This window comes from Mustelus asterias, chromosome 15 (assembly GCF_964213995.1).
Source record: "Mustelus asterias chromosome 15, sMusAst1.hap1.1, whole genome shotgun sequence".
Taxonomy (NCBI): domain Eukaryota; kingdom Metazoa; phylum Chordata; class Chondrichthyes; order Carcharhiniformes; family Triakidae; genus Mustelus; species Mustelus asterias.
The window spans coordinates 48,753,985-48,761,841 of record NC_135815.1 but is presented as its reverse complement, the minus strand read 5'-3'; the positions used below and the strand labels follow the sequence as shown (position 1 = coordinate 48,761,841).

Genomic DNA, 7,857 nt, shown 5'->3' with positions numbered 1-7,857 from the left:
AAGACTATTGTCCCAAGCAGGGGACAGGGAGAGGGGGCAGAGTGAGATTCCAAAAAGGGGAGAGCAGACTGAGAGATGTCCCGAAAGGAAGTCTCAAATCGGGGATAGAAACAGGTCACGGTTAAGGTAATAGAAAGGAGCAGAGAAACAGGCTCCAACAGGAAAAGGTCTGCAGAGAAAAAGTCAGCCAAAGGCTGGTGACAAGATTGCGACCCTGTGAGATGGGCTGTCTCTGATGCCATCAGAGTCTGATAATTGAAAAGAGTTCAAGGGAAGCCATGAAAATCTAAGGAACAGCTGGTTGGTAACTCCATGCTGTGGGTTATTGCAGCAAAGGTACCCCTTTGGAATAGCAGTGTTCTGCTCAACATGGCCGAAGATCTGAAATTGTGTTTGTGATTTGGTGCTTAAGTGCATACTTGGGACTCCAGGAGAACAGAATCTTGGGAGACAAGATAAAAATGCTACAAGGTGAGCCGCCATTGAATCCATGCACGTTGGAGTGACAAGAGAGAATTCCAAGGCGAGATACAAAAACAAAGAACAGTACAGCACAGGAACAGGCCCTTCAGCCCTCCAAGCCTGCGCTGATCACGTTTACCTATCTAGACCAACTGCTTATATGCCTCTATTGCCTGTTTGTTCATATAACTTCAAAGTTAAAGATTGGAATCCTTCGTGAGAGAAAAAGTTTCAGTGAGATTGATTGACTCGGTATTAGTGATGTCTGGGTGGGTTGTGGTGCAATCCATGGACTCTATCTTGGTTGCAACTGCTATTTATTGTGTGATGCTGAATTCAAACAGAGCTCATTTTTGCTGCAGCAAGGGCCTTATTACGCAATTGGGAGCCACACATTTATGGAGATGTAAATGCTCATAAAGGGTGGATAAGGTATGTAGAATGGATAAGCTGTCAAGTTGTTTAAAGCTCCAATCCTTTAAAAATTATAAAAATGCGCCTGCCTGTGTCAGAGTTGAAAAGTTCTGTTCCAGCAGTTACAATAGCTGTTTGTTGACCTGATTCCAAGGGTTATCATGATATTATTAATCGTTGGCTGCTTTCCACAACCTACAATTATTCCAGTAAAAGGATTAAAATGGAGGGAAAAAATAGAGTACGAGGAAAAGGTAGCCAAAAATATACAACCAGAAAATAAGTCCGGAGAATTGATAATGGAAAACAAAGAAATGAATTGAATAGGTATTTTACATCAATCTTCACTATAGAGGATATAAGTAACACTGCTGAAGCAGCTATAAACCAGGAAATGGAAGGGAGGGAGGAACTCAGGAAAATTACAATCACCGGAGAAGTGGTTGGAGCTGCGGACTGACAAGTGCCTGAGATTTGGGTCCTGATGGACTTCATCCTAGGGTTTTAAAAGAAGCAGCTAGTGAGATAGTTGATGTATTGGTTTTAATTTTCTGAGATTCCCCAGATTCGGGGAAGGTCCCATTAGACTGGAAGAGAGCAAATGTAACTCCATTATTCAAAAAGGGAAGGAAGACAGAGTTGGGAAACTACAGGCCAGTCAGCTTAATATCTGTCGCTGAGAAAATGTTAGAAGCTATTATTGAAGAAGTTAGAGCAGGGCACTTGGATAAGTTCAAAGTAATCAGGCAGAGTCAACATGGTTTTGTGAAAGAGAAATCATGTTTAACCCATTTATTAGAGTTCTTTGAGGAAGTAACATGTGCTGTGGATAAAGGGAACCAGTGGATGTACTCTACTTAAATTTCCAGAAGGCATCTGATAAAGTGTCACATCAAAGATTATTGTAGAAAATAAAAGCTCATGGTATTGGGGGTGGGGGGAATCGGGGGGGGGGGGGGGGGGGCGGGATAGGTAACATATTGGCATGGATAAAAACTTGGTTGGCTAACAGGAAACAGAGAATAGGCGTAAATGGGTCCTTTTCCGGTTGGCAAGATGTAACAATGGTGTGCCACAGAGAATCAGTGCTGGGACCTCAATTGTTTACAATTTATATAAATGACTTGGATGAAGGGATGGATGGGATGGTTGCCAAATTTGCTGATGATACAAAGGTAGGAAGGAATGTAAGTTGTGAAGGGGACATAAGAGGACATAAAAAAGATATAGATAGGTTAAGCGAGTGAGCAAATATCTGGCAAATGGAGTATCATGTGGCAAGATGTGAAATTGTCCATTCTGGCAGAAAGAATAAAAATGCTTATTATCTAAATGGTGAGAGATTGCAGAGCTCTGAGATGCAGAGGGATCTGGGGGGGTCTTAGTTCATGGATCACAAAAGGCTTGTATGAAGGTCCAGCAAGTAATTAGGAAAGTTAATAGAATGTTACCATCTATTGCAAGGGGATTGGCTACAAAAGTAGGGAGGTTATGCTTCAGTTGTACAGGGCATTGGTGAGACCACATCTGGAGGTTGGACAGGCTAGGCCTGTATCTGCTGGAGTTTGGAAGAGTAAGAGGTGACTTGATTGAAACGTATAAGATTCTGAGGGGTTTTGACAGGATGGATGAGAAGAGGATGTTTCCACTTGTGGGAAAATCTAGAACTAGGGGTTATTGTTTAAAAATAAATGGTTGCCCATTTAAAACAGAGATGAGGTGAAATCTTTTGTCTCAGAGGGTCATGAACCTTTGGAACTCTCTTCCTCAAAAGGTGGTGGAAGCAGAGTCTATGAATATTTTTAAGGCAGATGTGGGTAGATTCTTGGTAAGCAAGGGGATGATAGGTTACCAGGGATAGGTAGGATGCAGATTGGAGGGTGCTATCAGATCAGCCAAATGATGGAGCAATGGCCTACTTCTGCTTCTTGTTTCTAAAGCAGGGAAATAAATAGTGAGGGAGATGTCTCATGTAGTAGAAGAGACTGAAGGACTGCAAGACTTTAAACCAGGAAAGGAAAAGGTTAAGGGTTTACTTGAAGTATTGTTAGCTGAAACCTTATTTCCAATATTAAATAAGGACAAAGAGAGTCCACAAAAACAGATGAACAGATAGGAAGTGTGATGCCTCTCCAGTCAATAAGTCACAAGGAAGTGTAGCTGGAATTGCACGACCACATAAGGAAAGAAGTGTGCCAGGGATCATGGAACAAGTTAGGAGAGCTCCCCTCCAAAGTCAAAGGCTCGAGCTAGGACATAATTGATTGGCCTGACCAGTAGCTTTATGGCAAATTTAAATGTAGACCAGAAAAGTTCCCAAATTGACCCAGAAAGAGTGAGGGTGATGCCTCACTTAGTTGAAAGGCCACCAGGAGGTACGGCAAGAGCCAGAAGGGAGTAGTGTCTTAAAAGACATGACGTCTATCCCCCAAGTGACCAGCAGAGGGGCCGCAGCCAGATTGGATCCTGTGTTTGCCCACTTTTTTGTTGCAGAATTACAAGGTGACTGGACAGGGTTAACCCTGTACTTAAAATGATCCGTAACAACCCATCAAGCTACAAGCCTGTAGCTCTACCCAATATGGATGAGAGAGAACTCTCCCAAAAGGCCATCTTTCCATCATCCAGAACCAGGAGGTTTAAAGTTTTAAAGTTAAAGTTTATTTATTAGTCACAGGTAAGGCTTACATTAATACTGCAATTAAGTTCCTGTGAAATTCCCCTAGTCATCACACTCCGGTGCCTGTTCAGGCCAATGTATCTAACCACATCTTTCAGACTGTGGGAGAAAACCGGAGCACCCGGAGGAAACCCACGCAGACACAGAGGGAACGTGCAAACTCCACACAATGACCCAAGCCGGGAATCGAACCCGGGTCCCTGGCGCTGTGAAGCAGCAGTGCTAACCACTGTATCACCATGCCACCCAGATTCAGAGTCAACTGCCTGCCTGTTGCCACACCAACCCAAAGCACCTAGTAACAGAAACTGGAACTCTTCAGTTGTATTCGCACCTAAGCTGAACCCTGAACCAGAACCCATAAAGAGGTCAAAGTCAGATTAAAACACCCCAATCTCCTGACAATCGGCCTATTCACTGTCCCTGGGTCTGATCAGCTGAACCCACAGGCTACCAAGGTGCACAGAGAAAGGCTACACTGGACAACAGCAGCTCAGTCCAATGGTCACAAAGTGAAATGCTCAGTATCTTACTGCAGATATAGCTTAAACATCACTTGCCCCCTGAGTGCTAACCACTCTGGAGACCCCTCAGACCCTTTAGAGGACATTTAGTCAGGAGTTGGGCAGGCAGAGTTCTGAAGCCAATGACTTTGCTTATGCCAGATCCCCAATAGAGGAAATTCAGAACTCTAGCCCTGTGTAAACTTTCCCATACAGATGAATTTTGAATCCTCCCAAGTCACTGAAATCTTCCAAATCCTGGGACCAGACAATAAGCTTGCTGATGCACTGTCCTGGATTTAATCCTTGAAAACACAGAAGGGAATTGCCATTGCCCCTGCTAGCTGTGTGTCCAAAATGCCAGTGTCAGTGAGAGAAATGTATGTACACTTCCTCACTTCCTTCTTCAGATCACGTTAAAAAAATGAAATAGAATTTTTTTTCTCTGGGGCAGTGAGGTATGTCGGGGGCTAAGATATAACTCCATATTTTTCTAATATATTTATATATATATATAATTGGGGTTAATTTATAACATTTGAAAAATTGGACAAAGGCTTTTCAATGATTGAAGCCAAGGCTGACTATGATTCAAACAAAAGGAACTTTCTGGCATTCGGAGCTGTGACCTCGTTATCTTTGAAGGTTAGAGAAGAGATAGCAAAGGCACCATTACATATGTATAAAAAATCATTAGAAAAAGGAACATGGACAGTTTATGTTTCACGTCTGTATAGAAGGTGATAAACTTTTATGCAGATATTGGTGATGAATTGGAACACTGTCTTTGAGGGTTGTGGAAGCAGAGATGATAAATAATTTCAAAAGGGAATTGGATAGGCATTTGAGGGAAATTGCTGGAAATACACAGCAGGTCTGGCAGCATCAGTGGAGAGAGAAACTGAGTTAATCGCCGGAATCTTACCGGCCCGCCTGCCATGAGAATCAGAGCGGGCGAGGGATGGAACATGGGAAGATCCACTGACCTCGGGCAGGATTTTACGGTTTCAGGATGAGCAAGGCTGTAAAATCCCACCCAACATTTCAGGTTGATCACTTTTTGTCAGGAGGAATTCTGACGAGTTCTGACCAAATGTCATCAACCTGAAACTTTAACTTTATTTTCTCTCTCTCCACAGATGCTGCCAGACCTGCTGAGTATGTCCAGCATTTTTGATTTTATTTCAGATTTACAACTTGCACCTTCTTAGGATAGGAAGCTGACGACAGAACAAAAAGCAGAGAGTAAGGATTAAAGGCAGTTACTCAGTATGATATATGGTGAAAACTGGTGTCCCACCAAGATCGGTGCTGGGACCACAGTTCACAATTTAGATCAAATAATTTGCTCTCAAATCTGTTTTGCAATTTTGAAATGACACCAAATTGGGGCAATGATGCCGTTAATACAAAGGAAACCTGATGAAATACAGGATGACAGTAATAAACTAGCAAATAGTCATGTAATTGGCAAATTAACTTCCACATAGTTGTGTGGGGTAGCACACTTCGGTAGGAAGAATAAGATCACATACTTCTTTAAAAATAAATTTCTAAATGAGATGAAAGAGCAGAGAGACATACAAGATCATTAGGGGTCTTGATAGAATGGATGCTGAAAGGATGTTTCCCCGTGTGAGAGAGACTGGAACTAGATAAAAATGAGTCACCATTTAATATTTTCTCTCAGAGGTTCATGAGTCTGCGCAACTCGATTCTCCAGAGAGCAGCAGGGGAAGGCTCGAGTATTTTTAGAGGTTGTGGGGGTTGGTGGCAGGAAAGTGGCATTGAGACCACAATCAGATCAGCCACGATCTTGTTGAATTGTGATGCATGCTTGAGGGGCCAAATGGCCTCTTGTTCCTAATTTGTATGTTCATATGTAGGGCATATCACTAAAGGTAGTAATATCCATTGATCAGGGCACCCAAAAAGAAAAGCACTTGGGTGCAATCATAGAATAGAATCGAAAAGCAGAAACCTTATGTTAAACTTGTGTAAGACTTTGGTTAGACCACACAGTACAAGAAATTCTCACTTTAAGTTGCCCCTTTCCATGTCATTCTGCTTTACAATCAGTCAGTTAATAGGGCCTGTATTTACGTTTCGCATTGGGAGTTTCGTTTTAATGTTATTTCAAGCTGACACGGTCACATGAAACAATCTGCACCATTTTGGAGCAGCCTCATCTAATCCGTACCGACTTTCCTTCTCACTGACCCACTCGATCCCTGTGGACCTTCCCTCTCACTGACCCTCCTGACGCAATCAGCATTAACAACACATTTTCAAGTTGGCTGAGTGTGATGAGCGTTGAATCAGTGCTGGGGCCTCAGCTTTTTACAATCTATATCAATGACTTAGATGAAGAGACAAAGGCAGCGGAAACGTGAGCAATGAGGAGGACACAGAGAAATTGCAAAGAGATAGAGACAAGTTAAGGGAATGGGCAATGAAACAGCAAAAGGAGTACAATATAGGTATTTACTTCAGTGATAGGAATTGCAATGTAGAATATTTTTCAAAAGGTGTGAATCTTCAGAGTTGATCCCAGTAAGTTAGTATGTAGGTACAGCAAACAGGCTAATGCTATTTTGGCCTTTGTTCCAAGAGGATTGGAATACAAAAATAAATAATTTTTGCTACAATTGTGCAGAGTTTTGGTGAGAGCACACCTGGAATACTGTGCAGTTTTGGTCTCCATATTTAGGGAAGGATTTACTTACATTTGGAGGTGGTACAGTGAAGGTTCACTAGATTAGTTCCAGGGATTAAAGTGTTCTCCTCTGATGAGAGAGGCACTGAGTAAATGAGGGCTAGATTCTCTGGAGTTTGAAAGAATGAAGCAAGTCATGGAAACACAAGATTCTGAACAGGCTTGAAAGGATGGACGCTGGGATTGTTTTCACTGGTCAGGGAATCTAAAATACAGTGGCACAGTCTCAGGATACTGGCTGATCATTTAGTCTTGAGATGATGAGAAATTACTTCAAAGGATTGTGGATATTTGGAATTTTCTACCCGAGGGTTGAGGATACTCCATTGTTTAATATATTTAAGGCTGAGATAGACAGAATTCATGTCACTCAGGGCATCAAGTGATGTGGCAAGCAGGTGGGAAAGGTGCATTGAAGCCCAAAATTAAATGGCAGAGCAGGTGCGACAGGCCATGTGGTCCACCCCAATTCTTGTATGGGGCAGGATGGCAGATTTCTGTGCAGTATACTGTCAGTTTTCAGAGTGGAGAAAGAGGATAAAATTACTCAACATATCAGCCATTTCCTTAATTTCATTTGCAATATTACCCATATTCTTTTTAGCACCCACGTTGCCCTCAATTTTCTTCTGTTTTTTTTGCAGGTTTTGCTATCTTTTTTGGCTAGGTTTGCTGTTCTTTATATTTCTCTCAGACCCCTGGCTTTCTTTGCACTTCTATATAGTCTATTCTGTATTTTAATGTTCTCACTCATCCCTTTTGTTTAATCTTTCATTGGATTTGGGCAGCACCACCAAGGCCAGCATTTGTTGTCCATCCTTGATTGCCCTTTAGGTGAACCACCTTCTCGAACCACTCCAGTCTATGTGGTATAGATACACATACAGGGCTGTTAGTTCCAAGATTTTGATACATTGACCACAAAGGACAACGATATAGTTCCAAGTCAGGATGGTGTGAGGTTTGGAAGGAACTTGCAGGTAGTGTGCTCTTTCAAATAGTCGGTGCAGACACCATGGGCTGAATGGCTTCCTTGGACACTGTAGGGATTCTATGGAGTCAAAGAAACTATGCATTTATAT

The 7,857-nt window shown here is 42.2% G+C and overlaps 1 protein-coding gene across 2 annotated transcripts in view; it reads right to left on the bottom strand.

The window, feature by feature from the left end:
- Window positions 1–5,504: 5,504 nt before the first annotated feature.
- The window catches only part of erlec1 (endoplasmic reticulum lectin 1), a 29,001-nt gene continuing 26,648 nt past the window's right edge, over window positions 5,505–7,857 (bottom strand). Inside the window, exon 15 of one of the 2 annotated variants that reach the window (XR_013499649.1) lies at window positions 5,505–7,826. The gene's annotated coding sequence lies outside the window, so the exon portion shown is untranslated. The remainder of the gene's footprint in view (window positions 7,827–7,857) is intronic. The other variant, XR_013499650.1, reaches the window with a different exon arrangement.